This window comes from Buteo buteo, chromosome 27 (assembly GCF_964188355.1).
Source record: "Buteo buteo chromosome 27, bButBut1.hap1.1, whole genome shotgun sequence".
Taxonomy (NCBI): domain Eukaryota; kingdom Metazoa; phylum Chordata; class Aves; order Accipitriformes; family Accipitridae; genus Buteo; species Buteo buteo.
In genome coordinates this window covers 14,243,965-14,267,994 of record NC_134197.1, presented here as the reverse complement: position 1 = coordinate 14,267,994, position 24,030 = coordinate 14,243,965, and the positions used below count along the sequence as shown (strand labels likewise).

Here is a 24,030-nt window from a genome sequence, read left to right as displayed (position 1 = left end):
TGTACCGATCCTGGGCAGGCACAGATCCCCAGTGCTGTTGTGCCTGTGCATAGGCTGCACGGGGACAGTGAAGAGCAGCAAGAGCTTTCAGGGCTGGCACCTTCCTTGTGGGACAAGGAGCCGGACGTTTGCCTTTTCAGAAGAGCCTCTGCCGAGAACGAACACCGTGAGATATGCCGCCTGTGGGCAAGCAGAGATCCCCAATGCTGTTGTGCCTGTGGATAGGCTGCACGGGGCCAGTGAAGAGCAGCACGAGCTTTCAGGGCTGGCACCTTCCTTGTGGGACAAGGAGCCGGACGTTTGCCTTTTCAGAAAAATGCTATGCTGAGATCACACACCGTGAGGTGTACCGATCCTGGGCAAGCACAGATCCCCAGTGCTGTTGTGCCTGTGCATAGGCTGCACGGGGACAGTGAAGAGCAGCAAGAGCTTTCAGGGCTGGCACCTTCCTTGTGGGACAAGGAGCCGGACGTTTGCCTTTTCAGAAAAATGCTATGCCGAGAACGGACACCGTGACGTGTGCCGTTCCTGGGCAAGCACAGATCCACAATGCTGTTGTGCCTGTGCATAGGCTGCACGGGGACAGTGAAGAGCAGCACGAGCTTTCAGGGCTGGCACCTTCCTTGTGGGACAAGGAGCCGGACGTTTGCCTTTTAAGAAAGATGCTATACCGAGAACGGACACCGAGAGGTGTACCGATCCTGGGCAAGCACAGATCCCCAATGCTGTTGTGCCTGTGCATAGGCTGCACGGGGACAGTGAAGAGCAGCAAGAGCTTTCAGGGCTGGCACCTTCCTTGTGGGACAAGGAGCCGGACGTTTGCCTTTTCAGAAAAATGCTATACCGAGAACGAACACCGTGAGGTGTACCGATCCTGGGCAAGCACAGATCCCCAATGCTGTTGTGCCTGTGCATAGGCTGCACGGGGACAGTGAAGAGCAGCAAGAGCTTTCAGGGCTGGCACCTTCCTTGTGGGAGAAGGAGCCGGACGTTTGCCTTTTCGGAAAGAGGCTCTGCTGAGAACGAGTACCGTGAGATGTGCCGCCTTTGGGAATGCACAGATCCCCATTGCTTTTGTGTTCTGGAGGATCTACTGGGGTCATCACACACAGACCAACGTGATCAAGTGAAGTCCATTTACTGCAACGTTTTATACAGTTGGCACCTTATGTGCTTGTGCACGTGCCTTATACAATTCTCTAATTGGTACAATACCCCATTTCACGCGACACTATCTTATTCTCTATTCGCTGCGCAAGCTTCTTCACGAGGTGTCCAGCAGTCACTTATCTCATTCTTCAGCATTCAGGTGTTGTTTGTCAGGCTATTCTTTTCTTTTTTTTTTCCCAGCGTACAAGAACACAGTGTCCTTGTCTGCTCCAGCATTTCGTAAACTTATGCTTCGTTCTCACATAACGGCTGGATTGCTCATATGCCTTTGTCCAGCCGAGAAATCCTCAACAATTGCCCCTTTTTGTTTTTGAGCAATCCAAGCTTGCTTAATAATTTGGGATGCCATTTTTCCTTAACAAGCTGAACAAGGTAGAATTATTACAATAACTAAAATCACAATAACTACAATAATGCCCATAATTCTTTGAGCCAACCCGTTACCCCTAATGACCCAGACCATGAGGACTATGAGAAAGATAAACCATCCATACATTCTTGTGTCATCTTGCTCCGCGAATTCAGCCCAGCAATCGGTAGGTGCCAGCATCCCGTGGGCGTCCCCACAGAGGCAACGATGGCCTCACCGTACACCAGCCCGATGCTCTTCGGAAAATCCTGGTATCTATACATTTGCAGAGGAACTGGTTTTAGCACACGTGGCCAGCAGGTGCTAAAAGTCCGCCTCAATTGCAATCTATGACGCATGCGCTTGCTGGCCAGGTGCGCTGCACGAGTCATAGTCGTGTTGTCTATTGGTTCATGGGCTTTACGATGCAGTAGCAATGCACAGAGAATCTTGACCTGTTATGTTAACGAAGATGACCTATACATTAGTTTTGACTGAGGTGGTATTCATGTTGTCACATCATCTATGATACTCCAGATGATGACGATCGTACAAATCGAACAAGAGTCCGTTGTGGGCCTGCACCGGTGGAAACATAATCAACCTCGTCCCCAGGTTGTTAATGGAAATAGACCTTACCCCCAATTTTGGCTTTAACTGACTTTACATTTATCTCACACCGTCTTCCTGTAATCACGCTATGCTTAATCAAATTATGCTTAGCACACCCTTTTTACCTAAAGCAAATTCTACATACAATAAGGCACGCTGTTCTAAGTCCTCTAGAGTCGATAAGTCCTTATAATGCCCTAACCAAAATCGTCTCTGAAGGACTTAATGTCTGATAGTCCCCTGAGGTATAATACTCTATTAGTTGGAATCTGTCGGATCAGTGGCTCCAGCACCCACCAGTGCCACGCCTGTTGCCGCTGGGATGATTCCGGGTCCTTATACATTACCATGATTCCTGTACTTTGTTGCATCCTTTCTGCCTGTAAAAGAGCATGATGCACTACCATTCGTGGTTCTTCGTGATCACCTGTCAATCTAAGATAATTTAGCACAAATAAGGCTTTGGCCAATCGTTCCTCTGAGAGTAAGCCCTGGGTTCCCCCCTTTTGTTTTTGCAGCATGCTCTTTAGGATCTGCTTGGCCAGTTCGACAATAGCCTGTCCTGTGGGAAGATGTGGAATACCTGTACCATGGTGAAATCCCCACAAATTACAAAATCGAGTAAATCGTATAGAACCATAGGCCGGGCCGTTGTCCGTCTTAATTTCTTTAGGCACACCTAGCACTGCAAAAGAAGTGTGAAGATGTCATTCAATATGTAAGGCCTTTTCTCCAGTTTGTACCGTGGCCCACATGGCAGCAGGATAGGTATCAATCTGCACGTGCGCTCGTACCCAAGAGTTGTACCAGAGGGGCCATATAGTCATTAGTGATACCGCAAAGATTCCACGCCTACTGGATATCTCCCACAAGCTTCTGAACATCATGTACTGTTGAAATTTCTAACATTGCTAGCATCTATGTGCCACCCCAAATACTACCAAGGTGCTGACTTTTGCACCTTTTCAGGAGTAATTATTACTCTGCGATGGCTTGAGATGTCCTGCAATTGAGTCAAAATTTCATCCTGCGGCAAGTTCCTTCCTGCCAGCAAAATGTAACTGAGGAAACTGCTTTCTTACAGGCTCTAATGCCCAGGCCACATATACCTGACACATAGTGGGGGAATTGCACATTCCTTGCGGTAACACGACCCAATGGTATCTCTTAGAGGGCTCTGCCTTGTTAATCGATGGTATCGAAAAGGCGAACCGTTCAGTGTCATCTGGGTGCAAGGGAGTGGTGAAAAAACAGTCCTTTAGATTTATAATTAACAAATCCCATTCTTCTGGAAGCATAACTGGAGACGGCAAACCTGGCTGCAGGGCTCCCATACTGTGCATCACTGCATTCACAGCTCTGAGATCATGTAACAGTCTCCATTTCCCAGTTTTTTGGTTTTTGGGGTTTTTTTTTGTTTGTTTGGTTGGTTGGTTTTTTTAGGAATGGTAAATATTGGTGTATTCCATGGACTAGTAGAAGGAACAACATGTCCCGCTCTCAATTGGTCCTCAACTAACTTTTGTATTTTTTAGCAGCTTTTCAGAATTTAGCGGCTACTGATCAATCCCAACAGGCTCATCTGTTTTCCAGCTAATTTTCAGGATTGGCTGCCCCTCAGTGACTGCTCCTAAAAAGGATGGGTCACTAACATTGCCTTCATTTGGCTCAATAAATCATGGTCTATGAGGCCAAACAATTCAGTTGGGGTAGTCATGACATATGGACGTGTTGTAACGTGTTCACCGTAGGGGAACACAAATGTAATTGGTAGCTGACTTACTAAGGTGGCTTGTGTGCCCCCTATCCCTGCAATGTCAAAATTTGGATTGATCAATGGCCATGATGGAGGCCAAATATATTGTGAAATAATCGTAACATCAGCTCCTGTATTGATTGTCATCAGTTTCTTGACGAGAACTCCGTCAGGCCCTTCCAATTGCACTACCTTTTCTGGTTTACCTTTTGTTATGTCCATGGCAAGGTATACCTGTGGTTTCCCTGTGGAGCCAAATCTACCATCTCCACGTTGTACTTCACCTGGGTTTGGAACACACGACCTGAATGGAACTAATTGTGCTATTCTGGTACCTTTAGGAATAGAAACAGGAGGGATTAAAACATGAATCATAATTTTCACAGTCCCACAATAATCTGCATTAATAAGCCCTGGGACTACCAGGATTCCTTTTAGAGCTGTTGAAGATCGTCCCATCACAAATGCACTAAGCCCAAACCCCAATGGTCCCTTTATGTTGAATGTCTACTGCGGTTTCCATGTCCACTCCGGAGCTCTCTGCAGTGGCAGATCTGGTGGTTGTGAGGCTGCCTGAGGGCTGGCAGCCCAAGCTCCTTGCATTTGTGTCATCGCGCGAGGGGCCTTCGTGCTCGGTGTAAAGTTTCCCTTCTTCCTGTATTCTTAGTGGTATTGTCATCTTTCTCAGCAGAAGCTGTACATTTGCTTTTAATGTGTCCACTTTTGCCACAGTTAAAACACTTGACCAAGGGTGTCTTACTGGCGTTGAGCTTCTTTGTAGCTCCTTGTGGAGCTGCATGTTTTCTCTCATGTCCTCGTTCATGTCAGGGTGGTCATAGATTGTCCTATGCAGTCTATTAATAAACTGTGCGAAAGGTTCTTTATGCTCCTGTTTCACCTGATTGTCTGGTATGGTAAGAAAAGCTTGATATGCCAAGATCTGTGATAGGTGATGAACCTCAGTGATACATTGTAACTGAGCGTTCCCTGATGCGAAGGGTCCAGTACCCATCAGCATCTGTGTGGTTACTCCCCATAAGGGATCTGTTTGTTGTCGTGGTGTTGCTTGTTCCCAATCACAGAGCGTCTCCCACTGTTGGAAAAACACTAGCATTTCGGAGGGCTCTAAAACTAACCATGCTATCTGTTTAATATCTTGAGGTATCAGCGTATCAGCAGAAAAAATGAATTGCAGTATTTGGTGAGCTAACGCAGATTTGATTCCGTACTGACTCACAGCATTCTTTAATTTTTCAATGACCTTCCAGTCAAACGCTTCCCATGTTTTCTGTCCATTTAATGCAATAACTGGGAATGCTTGGAGCATAGTCCCTTCTATAATGGCATCTTTTATTACTCCCCTCCAATGCCTCTCCCTCTTGCCTGCAGAGGCTACTGCAGGCGGCTCCGTGTCTATTGCGGGTGCAGTTGGTTTCACTGTCTCTGTTTCCGAGAGGCGGGATGGATTAAAGGATGGTGGTGGGGGCGCAGATGGTTCTGCCCGGGGGCCGGCCGCGGCCGCGGCTGGCGGTGGCCGCTGCATGGCCGGCTGACACGGACCACTGCAAGGCGGTGGAGGGGGGGGCGGAAAGGGGGGGGGGGGGAGGGGGGGAGTGCGGCGGTTCTTGATCTTTTCCCGGGCTTCCCTCATCCTCCGGGGAGGAAGGCTTAGTGTCTATTACCAATACTGACAGGGGCTGAGATTCCCTCGGGCGGCAATCGGCACTCCCTTGTTTAGGACCACACTGTCCTGTTTCTGGGTGGCCAGGTGAATTATTTAAAAGCTCAGTAGCTGACACTTTCATAGGGGCAACAACCCCTCTAGTGGTTTTCGTGGTTTCCGAGTCAAAAATACGTGTGGACGCAGGAGTAGTAGTCTCAGTGCCCAACATTGCGGAGGCAGCCTTGGCCATTTTTTTTTCTGCTATCATTTGTAGAAGGTGATTCATTACTTCTCGCCAAGTCTGTCCGAAAGCTTTTGCGGTACGACTCCCCTTAATCGTCTCGTCCCACAACTTATCTCCCAGTTCACACCACTCTGTGGCACTGAACATAGTCTCAGGAGTCTTAAAACATCCTCTCTCTTTTCCCCAATAACAGAGCTCTTGGAGCTTCCGTGTGCTCACACTGGCCTCTCGCTTTGCGAGAATTTTCCGATAACAGTGTGAGTGCCCCTTCACAATCCATAATAAATAAAAGCGGTCTTACCGGTGCAGATCCAAACTGGTGCACGCAGCTTTGGATCCAGCTCTATGCCCAAATTCTCGCAGATGCCTTCCTGCTCCACTCCTCCCATCTCCGTCTGCTCCGCCCAGTCTTATGAGCAGATTTGAGAAGCCCTCTGTCTGTTCTCGGCCTAACAGATTTGAGGGTCCCTGTTCGGGCGCCAAATGTCAGGAAGAACGGCCGTAGTCAAGAATCACACTCAGTATGAGTTAACATCTTGCTCGTTTACTGTTCAGACGTCTTAACATTTATACAAGACTGACTTGTCCATGCGCCTTATACAATACTCTAATTGGTACAATACCCCGTTTCACGCGACACTATCTTATTCTCTATTGGCTGTGCAAGCTTCCTCATGAGGCGTCCAGCAGTTACTTATCTCATTCTTCAGCATCCAGGTGTTGTTTGTCAGGCTCTTCTTATCTTCCTTTTTCCCAGCGTACAAGGACACAGCATCCTTGTCTGCTCCAGTATTTTGTAAACTTATGCTTTGTTCCCACATAACGGCTGGATTGCTCACATGCCTTTGCCCAGCCAAGAAATCCTCAACAGTCAGCCATGCAGCCATGTGCAGAGATGGTCTTGTCCCCAGTCAAGAAGCTGGCCAGCAACCGTGGCAGGATGTTGGAGCTGTAGCAGGTCTCTAAGGAGGACAGATTGCCCAGGAAGAAGTACATGGGGGTGTGGACATGCTGGTCTGCCACCACTAGCACAACAATGAGGATGTTCCCAACCATGGTGACTGAATAGATCATAAGCAAGAGAAGAACAGGTTCTGGAGTATGGGGACATCAGGTATTCCCAGCAGCACAAAATCCGTGGATGATGTCCAGTTGTCATTTTCCCGTTCAGCCATGCAATGTTGTTTGTCTTTTATTTCCCCAGTTGCCACAAAGAGGGGCTACAAGAAAGAAACACATTTCAGCATATACCTTCAATATTATTTTTTTTTGTGTAGGACATTGTTCTTTTCACTTTAGCTTTACATGTTTCTTGCATAATGAAAGCAGAAAAAAATGTTCTTCCTGATGTGTTAAGAACACTCATCCCAGCAGACCCACCACAGACTCTAGAGGGAAGCTGCCCAAGGCAAGTTCTTCTTTCTCATTGTAGGATAAATCTGTGATGTGCATTTGCTCACACAGAAACAGACAACTTTCATATGCCTGTGGGTATGACCTGGAAAACAAGTTACAGGTGTTGAGGATCTACATCCTTCCACTCTCAGGAAAGAAAAAGTGTGCCATAAAAAACAAACCCCACTCTCCAAAAAAACCCATTGTGTGTAATGTCATGCCAGATGCTGTCCTTCGTCCAAAGCAAGGGATGGGCACATCATAGGGTGAGTGGTCACAGCTCTCTGAAACACCCACATAAGGAGGAAAGGATTCCCACCCCACTCCTTCCCCACCACCACAGAGGTGCCCCTTGGGAAAGGGGAGATGAGGAGTTACTGCTTCAGACGAGCAAGGGACTGTGCTGTGGAACTGCCAGAGAGCATGCTAAAGCCCACATTATAGGTCAAAATGCAGCATAAAAAGTGACCAGGAGACGATCAAAAAGAAGATAGGGAAGAGGTAACTGAGGTAACCAAGCCACATGGGAGAAGTTGTGAAGGGAGGAGTAACGAGAAGGATTAAGGAGAAAAATCCCAGGCTTTTTTCAGTGGTGCCATGAAGAAAGGACACATTGAAATACAGGAAATTCCATTTAAAGATAGGGTGGTCAAACACTGGAACAGTTTGCCCAGAGAGGTTACGGAAGCTCCATCCTTGTGGGAATTGAAAACTTGACGGGACATAGTCCCAAGCCACATGCTCTAGCTGACCCTGCTTTTAAGAAGGGGCGGTTGGACTGGATGACATCCTGGGGTGGCTGCCAAGCTGAGCTGCTCCATGATTCTGTGATTGAAAGCTACTTTCCATTTTTTCCCTCCTGAGCAGTGGTTCCTGAGGGCTTTGAGACTGCCTGCATGCAAATCCCAGCCCAGCAGCAGGACCCCAGCATGGCCAGCTGTGCTTGTGGGGCACAAGTGAAAAAGTGGGACACTGAGCAGGGCATCCCCAGGAGGCCTGGGAGTGAGGTGGGACAGCATCAGGGTCAGGGGCACGGACAATGTCAGGGACATGCCTCAGCGCATGATTGGAGAAAGCTCATGCCCGAGAAACACAGCTCTCTGCAAGAGCAATTCCCTCCAAGTGTCTCACAACCACCACTTGGGCTGGAATGCGTTTCTTCCAGTGCTGATGATCACAGGAACTCTTCTGAGAGTTTGCCAAAAGCTACTCAGAATAACGTATAGGCCCAGCCATCTCCACTGCATGGGACTGAGAAAGCTGAGCGTTGCAGAACAAATCCTACATCATCATAATTCTGAGAGTGAGAAAGCAAGCAAAACCCAGCCACAACAAAAAAGAAAAAGAAACCAAGAGACAATTGAAATAGCCCTGTGAATGATGAAGTGAAGGGCACAGGCTATCTGGCCCCACACAGCCTGCCCGAATGCTCCCCTGCTGCCCAGCCAAGGTGGGAGAGTGTCCCAGGGCTCTCCCTGGGATTTCACTGTGCAGTGCCAGGGGCTCAGGAGAGTCTATGATAAGTGGGGAGCTGGGGTGAGAAGACGTGCAGGAAAGGACAAGGCTGAGAGTCAGGTCTCTATGCTCTCATTTCTTCCGTTTAAAGACCCAGCAGATTGAGTAATAAGACCCAGCATTCACTCACCCTCAGCACATCCAACACAAACCTACAGTCCTCATCATGAAGCAGTGACATCTGCTCTGAATGGATCATGGCAAGGAAGACCAAGGTTAGGGTCTTACCTTCTGCCTCTTCCCTACCATGTCCTTCACTTCTTGGACCGCACTGCAAGCCCTGAACCAGGGCTCATTCCTTACTCTGCCCTTGCCCTCTTCTGCCAGCAGCTACTAAGGTGAGTCTCCAGCAGCACCTCAAGGCTCCCTGCTCTCTCAAGTGTCCCAGGGTTTATAGCAGAAACAAGACTCTTGTCGTGGTTTAACCCCAGCCAGCAACTAAGCACCACGTAGCCACTCACTCACTCTCCCCTATCCAGTGGGATGGGGGAGAAAATCAGGAAAAGAAGTAAAACTCGTGGGTTGAGATAAGAACGGTTTAATAGAACAGAAAAGAAGAAACTAATAATGATAATGATAACACTAATAAAATGACAACAGTAGTAATAAAAGGATTGAAACGTACAAATGATGCGCAGGGCAATTGCTCACCACCCGCCGACCGACACCCAGCTAGTCCCTGAGCAGCGATTCCCTGCCCCCACTTCCCAGTTCCTAAACTAGATGGGACGTCCCATGGTATGGAATACACCGTTGGCCAGTTTGGGTTAGGTGCCCTGGCTGGGCATGAGAAGCTGAAAAATCCTTGACTATAGTCTAAACACTACTGAGCAACAACTGCAAACATCAGTGTTATCAACATTCTTCACATACTGAACTCAAAACATAGCACTGTACCAGCTACTAGGAAGACAGTTAACTCTATCCCAGCTGAAACCAGGACAGTATCCACCCCTTATTCTATACCATTGACGTCATGCTCAGTTCCCATACCTTTAGTTACATTCTGATCAATCATCACCACCTTTCCATCCCTTTGAGACATATGAACAGTGATATATATATATATATATATATAAAAGTATACACACACAGAGATATCATTCCTTTATTTCATGGGTTATGTTCATAAAATGTTTGTTGAGTTCATTTAGTTTCCGACTCTGGGCTCCATCTGTCATACCAGTCTGTCTGGGCAGGAGGGATGGTGCAAAGTCCTCTTAGCTGGTAGAGCAGAATCGGGCTTCAGTGCTGTGTGACAAGCAGATGACATTTGACGCAGCAGGAGGATGGTGTGCACCGTAGGATTGTTGCATGCTGGAGTCAGTTCTGGTTCCATCACTACTGTGCTTTGCTCAGTTTTATCACAGTTCTTTCTTGCTTGATCCAAGTGATTCTTACTATAGTACTATGGATATAGCATATAACAATTATAGTAATGATAACATACAGCAGCAGGGTTATATAGCAACTAATATCATACAGTTTAATTTTGGCTATTTTCACCTAAAATCAAATCCCCTTGAGGCACACATCGAACTTCTCCATCTTTTCGCATCACCCACCAAGTGCACCCAGGCCCTTGAGCAAAAGCAATCCCACGCATAGGTTTACCTTTGCCTGAGGCAGGAGTAACCCAGACTGTTTTCCCTAACATATTTTTCATGTGCACTACAGGGACTTTATCCCCTTCTACAGTATGTAAAAGGTCTGATTGGGCAGGGCCACTCCGATTGGCAGATCCTCTGGTGTTGACTAACCAGGTGGCTTTTGCTAAATGCGTATCCCAATGTTTGAAAGTTCCGCCCACCATTGCTTTCAATGTAGTCTTTAACAGTCCATTGTATCGCTCAATTTTTCCAGAGGCTGGTGCACGATAGGGGATATGATATACCCACTCAATGCCATGTTCTTTGGCCCAGGTGTCTATGAGGTTGTTTCGGAAATGAGTCCCGTTGTCTGACTCAATTCTTTCTGGGGTACCATGTCGCCACAAGACCTGATTCTCAAGGCCCAGGATAGTGTTCTGGGCAGTGGCATGGGGTACAGAATATGTTTCCAGCCATCCGGTGGTTGCTTCCACCATTGTCAGCACATAGCGCTTGCCTTGGCAAGTTTGTGGGAGTGTGATATAGTCAATCTGCCAGGCTTCCCCAAATTTATATTTCAGCCAGCGCCCTCCATACCACAGGGGCTTTAACTGCTTGGCTTGCTTAATTGCAGCACATGTTTCACATTCATGGAAAACCTGCGTGATAGTGTCCATGGTCAGATCCACCCCTTGATCTCGAGCCCATCTATATGTTGCATCTCTTCCCTGGTGGCCTGAAGTATCATGGGCCCACGGACCCATAAATAGCTCACCCTTATGTTGCCAGTCCAGGTCCACCTGAGCCACTTCAATCTTGGCAGCCTGATCCACCTGTTCGTTGTTTCGATGTTCTTCAGTGGCCCGACCCTTGGGTACGTGAGCATCTACATGATGTACTTTTACAACCAGATTCTCTAGCCGGGACACAATATCTTGCCACAGTGCGGCAGCCCAAATGGGTTTACCTCTGCGCTGCCAGTTGCTCTGCTTCCATTGCTGTAACCACCCCCACAGGGCATTTGCCACCATCCATGAGTCAGTATAGAGATAGAGCACTGGCCACTTTTCTCTTTCAGCAATATCTAATGCTAGTTGGATGGCTTTCACCTCTGCAAACTGACTCGATTCACCTTCTCCTTCAGCAGTTTCTGCAACTTGTCATGTAGGACTCCATACAGCAGCCTTCCACCTCCGATGCTTTCCCACAATGCGACAGGACCCATCAGTGAACAGGGCATATTGCCTCTCATTTTCTGGCAGTTTATTATACAGCGGGGCTTCTTCAGCACGTGCCACCTCCTCCTCTGGCGACATTCCAAAATCTTTGCCTTCTGGCCAGTCTGTGATCACTTCTAAAATTCCTGGGCGACTGGGGTTTCCTATGCAAGCCTGTTGTGTGATCAGTGCGATCCACTTACTCCACGTGGCGTCAGTCGCGTGATGTGTAGAGGAGACCCTCCCTTTGAACATCCAGCCCAGCACTGGCAGTCGGGGTGCTAAGAGGAGCTGTGTCTCAGTACCAACCACTTCTGAGGCAGCTCGAACTCCTTCATAAGCTGCCAATATCTCTTTTTCAGTTGGAGTATAGCGAGCCTCGGATCCCCGATATCCCCGACTCCAAAACCCCAGGGGTCGGCCTCGGGTCTCCCCAGGTGCTTTCTGCCAGAGGCTCCAGGTAGGGCCATTCTCCCCAGCTGCAGTATAGAGCACATTTTTAACATCTTGTCCTGTCCAGACTGGCCCAAGGGCTACGGCATGAACAATCTCCCGTTTAATTTGTTCAAAGGCTTGTTGTTGTTCAGGGCCCCATTTAAAATCATTCTTCTTCCGGGTAACTTGGTAGAGAGGACTTACAATCAAACTGTAATTTGGAATATACATTCTCCAAAACCCCACGATACCTAAGAAGGCCTGTGTGTCCTTTTTATTAGTCGGGGGAGACATAGCTTCTATTTTGTTAACCACGTCCATTGGGATCTGACGACGTCCATCTTGCCATTTTATTCCCAAAACCTGGATCTCCTGTGCAGGACCCTTGACCTTACTTTCTTTTATGGCAAAACCGGCTTTCAGAAGGATTTGGATTATTTTCTTCCCTTTCTCAAAGACTTCTTCTGCCGTGTTGCCCCATACGATGATGTCATCAATGTATTGCAGGTGTTCCGGAGCTTCACCTTTTTCCAGTGCAGTCTGGATTAGTCCATGGCAAGTGGTGGGACTGTGTTTCCACCCCTGGGGCAATCGATTCCAAGTGTACTGGACACCCCTCCAAGTAAAGGCAAATTGTGGACGACACTCTGCTGCCAGAGGGATTGAGAAAAACACATTAGCAATGTCAGTTGTGGCATACCACTTGGCTGCCTTTGACTCTAGTTCGTATTGAAGTTCTAGCATATCTGGAATGGCAGCACTCAGCGGTGGCGTAACTTCATTCAGGCTGCGATAGTCAACTGTTAGTCTCCACTCCCCATTAGACTTCCGCACTGGCCATATGGGACTATTAAAGGGTGAGCGAGTTTTGCTGATCACTCCTTGGCTCTCCAGTTGGCGAATCAACTTGTGGATGAGAATCAGAGAGTCTCGGTTGGTGCGATATTGCCGACGGTACACCGTCGTGGTAGCAATTGGCACTTGTTGTTCTTCAATCTTGAGCAACCCCACAATCGAAGGGTCTTGAGAGAGACCAGGCAGGGTAGACAGCTGTTCAGTGCCCTCCGTCTCCAAGGCAGCTATGCTGAAAGCCCATCGATACCCCTTCGGGTCCTTAAAATACCCTCTCCTGAGATAGTCTATGCCAAGGATACACGGAGCCTCTGGACCAGTCACAATGGGGTATTTCTGCCATTCATTTCCAGTTAGGCTTACTTCAGCTTCCAATACAGTTAATTCTTGGGATCCCCCTGTCACACCAGAAATACAAATGGATTCTGTCCCTTTGTAACTTGATGGCATTAGAGTGCACTGTGCGCCGGTGTCTACTACAGCCTTATACCCCTGTGGGTCTGACGTGCCAGGCCATCGAATCCACACAGTCCAATAGACCCGGTTATCCCTTTCCTCCACCTGGCTGGAGGCAGGGCCCCTCTAATTCTGGTCAGAGTATTCAGTATTCACTTCTCGTAAAATTGGCTCAGAAGTCCCTTCAAGGGGATCGGAAATAAGATCAGCCCTTTGTATTGGTTTTATGTGGCAAGGTTTTGGTAGTGGGGGGGGTTACAGGGATGGCTTCTGTAAGAAGCTGCTGGAAGCTTCCCCTGTGTTCGAGAGAGAGCGAGCCCATACCAGTCGGCTCTGAGACGGACCTGCCGCCGGCCAAGGCCGAGCCAATCAGCGATAGTGGTAACGCCTCTGTGATAACATTTTTAAGAAGGAAAAAAAGTTGGGACAGTGAGAAACAGCCGCTGGAGAGAGGAGTGAGAACATGTAAGAGAAACAAGCCTGTGGACACCAAGGTCAGTGAAGAAGGAGGGGGAGGAGATGCTCCAGGTGCCGGAGCGAAGATTCCCCTGCAGCCCGTGGTGAAGACCCTGATGAGGCAGGCTGTCCCCCTGCAGCCCAGGGAGGTCCACGGTGGAGCAGATCTCCACCTGCAGCCCGTGGAGGACCCCACGCCGGAGCAGGTGGGTTCCCGAAGGAGGCTGTGACCCTGTGGGAACCCCGCACTGGAGCAGGTTCCTGGCAGGACCTGCGGATCTGCGGAGAGAGGAGCCCGTGGAGCAGTTTTTCTGGCAGGACTTGTGACCCCATGGGGGACCCGCGCTGGAGCAGTGTGCTCCTGAAGGACTGCACACCGTGGAAAGGACCCATGCTGGAGCAGTTCATGAAGAACTGCAGCCCGTGGGAATGGCCCACATTGGAGACGTTCGTGGAGGACTGTCTCCCGTGGGTGGGACCCCACGCTGGAGCGGGGGAAGAGTGTGATGAGTCCTTGCCCTGAGGAGGTGAAGCAGCAGAAAATAGTGTGTGATGACCGTAAACCCCATCCCTGTCCCCCTTGTGCCACTGGGGGGGGCTTGGTGGAGAAATCCGAGAGTGAAGTTGTGCCCGGGAAGAAGGGAGGGGTGGTGGGAAGGTGTTCTGAGATTTGGTTTTATTTCTCATTACCTTACTCTGGCTGATTTGTAATAAATTGAGCTAATTTTCCCTAAGCTGAGTCTGTTTTGCCCGTGACGGTAATTAGTGAATGATCTCTCCTGTCCTTATCTCGACCCGCAAGCTTTTGTTATATTTTTTTCTCTCCCCTGTCCAGCTGAGGATGGGGGAGTGATAGAACGGCTTTGATGGGCACCTGGCATTCAGCCAGGGTTAACCCATCACACCCTTCTACTCTGTTTGGAAACTGGAGCGGCATTTTTCCTGGTAGAATCCCTTTTTTGTGGTGGTTTTTCCTCGCAGCTCGAGTACCCGTGCATTTAGGACCGAGGTAGGTTTTCTGTCCCATTTCCTCATGTCCTCTCCCTGATCACATAGGTAAAACCACAGGGCATCTCTTGGGGTGTACCTTCTATATTGTCTCTCTTGGGCAGAGGAACCCTCACTTCTAATAGCTGAGACATTGGTCCTTACACGTGTGGAGTAGGACATATCCTCTTTGAATTGCTGGAAATCCTCGGACAGCTTCTCCACAGCCGCAATGCAAGCTTGTAGGGAGGAGGAGAGATTTTCTTCGTATTGATGGAGTTGGCGAGCCACTTCCTCCACTGTCAGTGCCTCTTCATCCTTCCAGGCCATTATTGCCAATGCGTTGGCATAGGATGATGGTGCGCTCCGTACAAACTTCCGCCACATGGGTCGTGTGCATTGGACTTCGTCTGGAACTTTGGGTAATTGTGGGTTGTCCAGGTCATGATGAATCGTCTCTAGCACAGCTAATTCCCTCAGATATTGAATACCTTTTTCCATGGTGGTCCACTTGCTTGATTGACATATAACATCTTCCTTGAAGGGGTACCTTTCCTTCACACTTAACAGGAGTCGCCTCCAGAGGCTGATGGCTTGTGTCCCTCTTCCAATTGCTTTGTCAATGCCACCTTCCATGGCAAGCGATCCCAGCTGCTTGGCTTCCCTACCTTCTAATTCCAAGCTATTAGCCCCATTGTCCCAGCATCAGAGGACCCAGGTGATAATATGCTCACCTATATGGCAGCCAAAGTCTTTTCGTAAATCCCGCAGCTCACTCAAGGATAGGGACTGGGTTATTACCTCTGGTTCTGCCTCTTCCTCCGGTTCCCATGATGACCCTGGTTCATCTTCATCCTTCGCTAAGCGAACTGATTTTTTTGTATATTTCCTTTTCTGTACAGGGCCAACTGATGCTGGTGCAGGTTGGTCCGCTGGTTCAGTTGCAGTATCGCGCACCGGGTTTTGGATAACCACAGTGTCTGTTGCCGAGGTTTGGGTAGCAGCAGTACTCATCGCTGGGGCTGGAGGGACCATAGTGCCCGTCGCCGAGGTTTGGGTAGCTGCTGTGCTCATTGCCGGGGCTGGAGGGGCTGCAGTGCCTGTTGTTGAGGTTTGGGTAGCCCGAGTTCTCATCGCTGGGGCTGGAGGGGTCACGGTGCCTGTCGCCAAGGTCTGGGTGCCTGCAATGCTCCTTGCCGGGGCTGGAGGGACTGCAGTGCCCGTTGCCAAGGTTTGGGTGGCTGCGGTGCTCATAATTTTGTTGTTAGGTCCAGAGACTTTCTCTTCCCCTTGGGGGTACTGAATGGTGTCGAACAGGGCTCGATAGGCATGGGCCAGGCCCCAGCACGTTGCAGTGATTTGTATCTCTCTGGAGCTGCCGGGGTGACAGCATACCTTTTCCAAATATTTTACTAGTTCTTCTGGATCCTGCACTTGTTCAGGGGTGAATTTCCAAAACATTGGAGGTGCCCACTTTTCTAGGTACTTGCCCATACTACCCCACACACCCTGCCAATCATAATTATCCAGCCTTGGGGCACATCTCTGGGTGATCTTCTTAAATAGCTGTTTAACCTTAAACGAGAGCTGAACCACATTCAGAAGTATACTAATTCCTAGCAGTAGGGCTAGGACCGTGCTAGTCCCAACATTCCAGGAGTATTCAAATTTCTCAAAATTCTCAAACACCATTGTAACTGGACTGAAGGAGAAAGGAGAGGGGAAGAAAGGTACCCCACCCACAGACTGGTTTTCCATGGAGGAAAGGTAAATGGTATAATTATTAATAGTTTCCCACAAACGGCTCCCGCAGTATAAAGGTGACAATGCTAAGTGCAAATACGGGATTAATCCCACAGCTGATGACTTTATCATACCATAAACCAGAGTTATACCATACATCAAAGCGAAAACCTTAATCCACCTCCCACTGATGATAAGCAGTAGAAGAGGAACTACATACAGCAAGCAAGGAGATACATAACAGAGCTTTAAAAACCAGAGCAACAACTCTAATACATAAATCAACATAATGAATGCTTAGAACAAATTTGTTTTAACAAGCTCTGGTCAGGTTTGTCGTTATCTCAACCCTTCATGCCCCACGTTGGGTGCCAAAATGGACTGTCGTGGTTTAACCCCAGCCAGCAACTAAGCACCACGCAGCCGCTCACTCACTCCCCCCCATCCAGTGGGATGGGGGAGAAAATCGGGAAAAGAAGTAAAACTCGTGGGTTGAGATAAGAACGGTTTAATAGAACAGAAAAGAAGAAACTAATAATGGTAATGATAACACTAATAAAATGACAACAGTAGTAATAAAAGGATTGAAATGTACAAATGATGCACAGGGCAATTGCTCACCACCCGCCGACTGACACCCAGCCAGTCCCCGAGCGGCGATTCCCTGCCCCCCCTTCCCAGTTCCTAAACTAGATGGGACGTCCCATGGTATGGAATACACTGTTGGCCAGTTTGGGTCAGGTGCCCTGGCTGGGCATGAGAAGCTGAAAAATCCTTGACTATAGTCTAAACACTACTGAGCAACAACTGCAAACATCAGTGTTATCAACATTCTTCACATACTGAACTCAAAACACAGCACTGTACCAGCTACTAGGAAGACAGTTAATTCTATCCCAGCTGAAACCAGGACAATGGGTTTTAGACTTTGCTAGCATCCAAGATCTTTCCAGGGTACAGAAGGCCACCATCTGCCTTTCGTTGCCCCATTCTTCCTACAGAGGCTATAATTAGAGATTGACATAAAGGACAATATCAATTAGATATAGCAGATATTATCAACAGCAAATTCTCTTAGTCAAGAGCAGATGTTTTTCAGTTGCCTGCATGTATTACTGAAAATTTGATCTCACAACTTAAAAGTTGAGGAAAATGGCACTTGGAAAGCTTTACTGAGAATGACTTATGCCCAATAGAATTTGTTCCCTTTTTGGAATTAATTAAATAAATAAATAGATATATATCTTATTTCTTTCTCTCAACTGTACCAGACTGCCAGGCATATACAAAGAAGAGATCTTAAAAGAGAAAGTAGCATGCATGGCATAATACCTATTCATCCATCAGCCTTCTGTTTAAATGAGAAGTCTCTGGCAGTTTAATATTTTGCCAACTCTTGCTATGATTTGTCCACCACAGTGAACAGCTCCAACAGACTTCAGTTCCAAGAGATCCTAATTTTATACAAGAAGTTAAACCAATTTGTTCCAAGTTTTGTCACTTGTTTATAGCTTCACAAAGCTGCAAGCCATTTATCCTGCATACTCCGAGAGACAACGGGTAAGTTCACACTATTACAGTTCAGGGAGTTGCCTTCAACCATCAGGACAGTGTATGAGCCTTCACTGTGAATGCATCTCTCCGACTCATGAGGTCAGCCTGCCTCCAGCTGGGTAGAAATTTTTCACTCCAGCCTTTTCTACCCTCAGCACTTTGGAGGAGGAATGAATGTAAATCAGCTCCTGAACCCTCCAAATTGATAGCACAAAACAAAACAAAACCAAACCGCCAAACAACAAACAAACCAAATCCAACCAAGCAAGAAAACCCCCAAATCCTGTGACCTTCACTGAAGTAACACCAGCTACACCCTTGATTCCTACTGCACAAACTCATGCTAAAAAAAGCCTGCAGAGATCTGCTGGCAAGTTAAAGCACCTTGTTCCTGATGCCAGCATTCAGAGAAAGCCACTTTTTTTTCTGCCTTGAAGCTGGGTTGGTAGCCTGAAAGCAGTGCCAGCATCCCGTATAGCACAGATAATAACTCATCTCTCGAACTTGTTTTATCTTCTTCCACGTATGCTTCCTATGCTGTTGCCTCACGATGATGTATTTGGCCTGCTCTTGTCCCTGAATTGTTATTTTCTTGCTTCCTGAATTGGAGATTTTAGACAATCTGTGGGATGGATCCGGGGTTTTGTTCTGGTTTATCTTTAAGATTTTATAAACACAGTGCACCCTTACAATCTATCTATAACACATATCTTCCAAAAGGAAGGACTGACCTGACACTGCAATAATAGATACAACAGACTCCTCTCTCTCCAACTGAGAGAAAGCAGCTTGGCTATTTGGGCTGACTAAATTGAAGAAACTCAAAATTGACATAAAATAGGAGTGTTGACTTTTCTAAGAATTTGCTCAATCAGTGTCAACTAAGTTGTTATAAAAAGAATGTTGGAGGCTGACTTCTATTAGAACCCCCAAAACTTCCTTAGTTTGGCTAAATACAATTTTGATTATTCTAATTATACACAGTTATTAGAACAGCATTACTGGAATCTGAGGAACATACATGCCCTATGTGGCATCGGACAGATGTTTTGCCTAATACTTTAATTGCCAACACGTGCCTACACCAGGTAACATGATGACATTTACATAAAGGGCTTGTAAGAAAAAGCTATTTGTAAAAAGCTGAAAGGGAAGAAAATACTAATTTACGTCTCCTTAAGCAAGGTGTAATTGTATAAGGCTAAATTTACTTTTCAAATACATTATCTGTTGTTGTCACAGCTTACAACTCTTTAGAGACACCCTGGCAAATTCAGGTCAAATTATTAGGGGATTCTAGAAATCAATTTCTACAGCCCTGTTCAGCCAGAAATCAAAAGGGTGGCTTTCCACCTGAGCCTTTAAATGTTTTTAATTCTGATATGTAATTATGGTTTCCTCCCAAAGAGTTCCTTTTTCAGAGTCCTCTTTTCAATCAGGTACTTGAGTTTTATTTTAAATAATTTTACTGCAAGCACAGATTCCATTTGTTAAACCCAATTCAAATTAGGCCATTTAAAAATTAATGACTGCTTGTATTCTCCGCAACTATCTTCTGCATACTTACTTCATTATAATTCAGCTGTTGCAGAATTTAAGTGCTATGGCCTTGTTTAACAGCTTACAAATAGTAATGCATTGGATTTCTGTAGAATACTTAGAGTCCCCAGCCTGCTCTGCCACCTGCTGAGCAAATTGTACTGGCTCTCGCTGGATGACCTTTTGGAGTGGAGAGAGGAAAAAGCAAAAAATCCCATTTGGTTTATCTGAAGATCATTTTTTAAAAGACATTCTAAAGTTACAGTTCCTTACCAGTGGTGGGTATTGATTGTCTTTGAGGGCCCAGACGACTTGCTAATGCTGGCTGTCTTCGCACAGGAACCTGATAGCCCTTGTGAATAAACACAGACAGTTGGAAATAAGCTCTACTAAAATATAAGAATCGCTGCATATGTTGAAATAAAGCTTACCTTCTCTTTCAACGAACTGCTGGTTGACAGAGAGGAAGATATAGAAGGTTCAGCAGCAGTCACCAGAGCAGCAGGAGGTATAACAGTATCGAGTGGTGGTGGAGGCGGTGGCAGCTGCTGCTGTTGTTGCTGCCGAATCTGTTGACGGAGCCTTTTTGTGTAGCCAGCTCCACTCTTGAAGGTGTTCACAGCCTGGAAGCAGAAAAACATTTACAAAAAAGGTAAGATGAAACTTCAGCAGATATACAAACAAAAGCCTTCAAAGAGGAAAACTGCTTGTGTATTCCTGTAAATGCTATCAGTTCTAAAAGAAACCAACATACAGATATTTGAACACATCGCATTAAACACTGATACTAATGACTGGTAACTCAGAGTAACTGTATGTAATGTACTTCAGTGTTAACACCGAATTTGAAAGCGAGGCAATCATGTTAAACAAAAGTGTGACCTGAATTTGCCAGGTTGTCTCTAGAGTTGTAAGCTGTGACAACAACAGATAATGTATTTGAAAAGTAAATTTAGCCTTATACAATTACACCTTGCTTAAGGAGACGTAAATTAGTATTTTCTTCCCTTTCAGCTTTTTACAAATAGCTTTTTCTTACAAGCCCTTTATGTAAATGTCATCACGTTACCTGGTGTAGGCACATGTTGGCAATTAAAGTATTAGGCAAAACATCTGTCCGATGCCACATAGGGCATGTATGTTCCTCAGATTCCAGTAATGCTGTTCTAATAACTGTGTATAATTAGAATAATCAAAATTGTATTTAGCCAAACTAAGGAAGTTTTGGGGGTTCTAATTAATTATAAAAACTCATATATGATTAATGGGTGAATATGGTCTTCAATTGAGAGCATGAAGCTAGAAATATTCAATAGTGTAAAAAAATTCTAGTATACAGCAAATAACTATACAGTTTTGATATTTCACTATTGTAACATCTGAAGATGTAGCATAGGCTGTGTCTTGATGTTTCAACTAGTCTTTTTCCTACTATCTAGTACAGCGAGAAGTCCCCAACCTCAAGGTTAATGAATAAAACACATCTCAAAAAAACATTAGTAGGTTTGAGTTCTGAAGGTTTTAACCAACTCTTCCATGGAGAAGAATGTGGATTAAATGCTTAACTATCCGATTGTTGCAGACCACCATAAGTGCCCGGAGTTGGCTATATAATTTAGTATGAAAGAAAGGGCTGTGGACAAACTAAACTTATTCAATATCTAACACTGTAATCACCTGCAGAATTAGCTACTCTTCTCATATTCAGCCTTCTACATGTCAAGAAGATTTAACTAGACACGTAAAAAGGGGAAAAAGCTTCCTGGCTTCTTTTTCCCCTTTATACAAGAAGAGCGCTTTCATATTGAGCGTATACTTAAATATTAAATAGAACTGGTAACAAAGTAATTTCATTATCTCCTCTTTCTGCTTTCAGAAAATCAGATGTGATGTTTTGAATTAACAAACATGGGAGTAACACTTACATTTGTCACAATAACTGTTTCCACAGCAGGGAATAACAGCTGCACGAGTCATTATATGCTTACAAATGAGACATAACAACTCTTCTGGTACAGGATCATTGGAGGAGGAGGAGGATGGCTCCTCTGGTAAAAAGGGAGGCTTTTCCTTCTTTCCTCTAGCATAAGCTTCCCTGGAGGAGGGGTGGGGAAGGAAAAAGAAACAAGTTAAAGATGGGTAAAGGAAAACTTTTCCAAGCTCTGGATCTTTTCAAAGGAAGATAGGAAATGGAATTCTCCTCACTCCACATTAGCCTTCTAAAACATAGGCACTTAGTTTAAACTACTTTCTCTATAGCCACAACACTAGAAGAGGGAGGGGGGAACAATTTTCCTTCTGCAGAACTCTCCCATTCATTGGATCAACTAAGAAATAAGCTCAGACTAGAAAAGTAATTTTTGACAGCTAGAAATCAGGCAAAATGAATCCCACCTCTCCTTTGCCAGAGGATAAATGTAAATTGCAGGATCAGGATAAAGGTAGTCTCCGAGTAATTACATTTTCTAAAAGGAATAAGTCTATGTTACAGCTTCTACAAAAGAAGATCCATGATGGAAAAAAGGAAGTGCTACAAAGTGCATTTTAAAACAGCCACTCCTGTCAACACACAGTAGTTTTTTCTTAGTTTATAGCAACAGGAAAACTTCAGTCTGTTTCACACATAAGATTTAATAAAAGTCAGAAGGGGAGGAAATCTCAGTCCAACAGCTACCTGCTAAATTTGGCAAGAAGCCTTTGAAACAGAAAACAGAAGGAAAATGAACTTTCAAGAACAACTCCACTGTAAACACTACTGAAATGTTTTGCAGAAACGCAGATTCTTAGCATACCACAAGTTTAACCAATTTCCAGGGGCATGAGCAGGAGGACCACCCTCTTTTAATATTAGGAAGTATCACAGATTTTCAGGTTAAGATACAATGACAGTGCTTCCTCCCTTGGAATGACAGATGCTGGCCAACTTGGTTGCATTGCCACTCAAGATATTTATGTGTGGTTTCTCTCCTTCACTTTTTGGTCGGTCCACTTAATTCCATACTTATGCATTAATAGTTGGTATTGCTTATTTTTTCAGTGTTTGTCAGCATAGCACCCTTTGTATTGGGCACCTCTATCATGAAACTCCATGGAATTGCTGTGTTTTTTTTTTTAATTCTGGGAACAGTCTCAAAATTTTTGTCCTCTTCAAGAAAAGAGAGGCAGACGTACCTCAAGACTCACACTTAGAATGGCATTTCCCTGATTATTTTAAGCAGCAAAAGCCTTGAATCCTCTCCTTTTACCTAGCGTAATGGTTGCTCAACTGTAATACTGCTTCTTCTAAATGAATATAGCCAGAATGTTCCAAAGGCTTGAGCAGAGTTTTGAACTCGAGTGACATTCTTTGGCTTAAATTCAGGTTCCTTAAGGCTGACATATGCCTTAGCTCACCATCCACTCAGAGAAGAGACACAAACCTGCTGCTCCTCCTCCAAAGCACAATTCAGAGTGAGAGCTTAATCCAGTGCTCTGAATCAGTCACTTGAGAAACCTACATTCACTGTTGTCGTGGTTTAACCCCAGCCAGCAACTAAGCACCACGCAGCCGCTCACTCACTCCCCCCCATCCAGTGGGATGGGGGAGAAAATCAGGAAAAGAAGTAAAACTCCTGGGTTGAGATAAGAACATTTTAATAGAACAGAAAAGAAGAAACTAATAATGATAATGATAACACTAATAAAATGACAACAGTAGTAATAAAAGGATTGAAATGTACAAATGATGCACAGGGCAATTGCTCACCACCCGCTGACCGACACCCCGCCAGTCCCTGAGTGGCGAATCCCTGCCCCCCACTTCCCAGTTCCTAAACTAGATGGGACATCACATGGTATGGAATACACCATTGGCCAGTTTGGGTCAGATGCCCTGGCTGGGCATGAGAAGCTGAAAAATCCTTGACTATAGTCTAAACACTACTGAGCAACAACCGAAAACATCAGTGTTATCAACATTCTTCACATACTGAACTCAAAACATAGCACTGTACCAGCTACTAGGAAGACAATTAACTCTATCCCAGCTGAAACCAGGACAACTGTCTATAGGTGATGGTTGAATTCATACCTCACGCATATACCTTCAGTGACTAACGTGAAATGGCATCAATACTCAACCAGGGACTTAGTGTAATTAAAACACGCAAATATTCAATAGATGGGGTCAAGAGAAATGTCTTGGTTTTATACAAAATAATAAAAACTGTGAACTGCCATTAAAAAGAGTGGAAAACAGAAGAATTTCCAGTAATACTGAAGTATATAAAAATATGCATGAAAGTTCACAGAGAAAGATCTATGGACGTATTTAATGTCTACGACCTAGAAAGAAAATTTCTCCTTTATAATTCCATCTTCCCCTTGAATTTTGAAGGGCTTTGCAACATTGCCATATAACCTCTGCATTTCACCCCAAGAGAAACCATTCTTAATATGCGTATTCATGTATTTGTTATGTACCTGCCAAGGTAAAACAATTAACAACTAGAGCAACACC

General features: G+C 45.8%; 1 pseudogene; it reads right to left on the bottom strand.

Moving 5' to 3' along the window:
- Nucleotides 1-6,658: 6,658 nt before the first annotated feature.
- LOC142045126 (uncharacterized) overlaps nt 6,659-24,030 on the bottom strand; it is a 37,038-nt pseudogene continuing 19,666 nt past the window's right edge.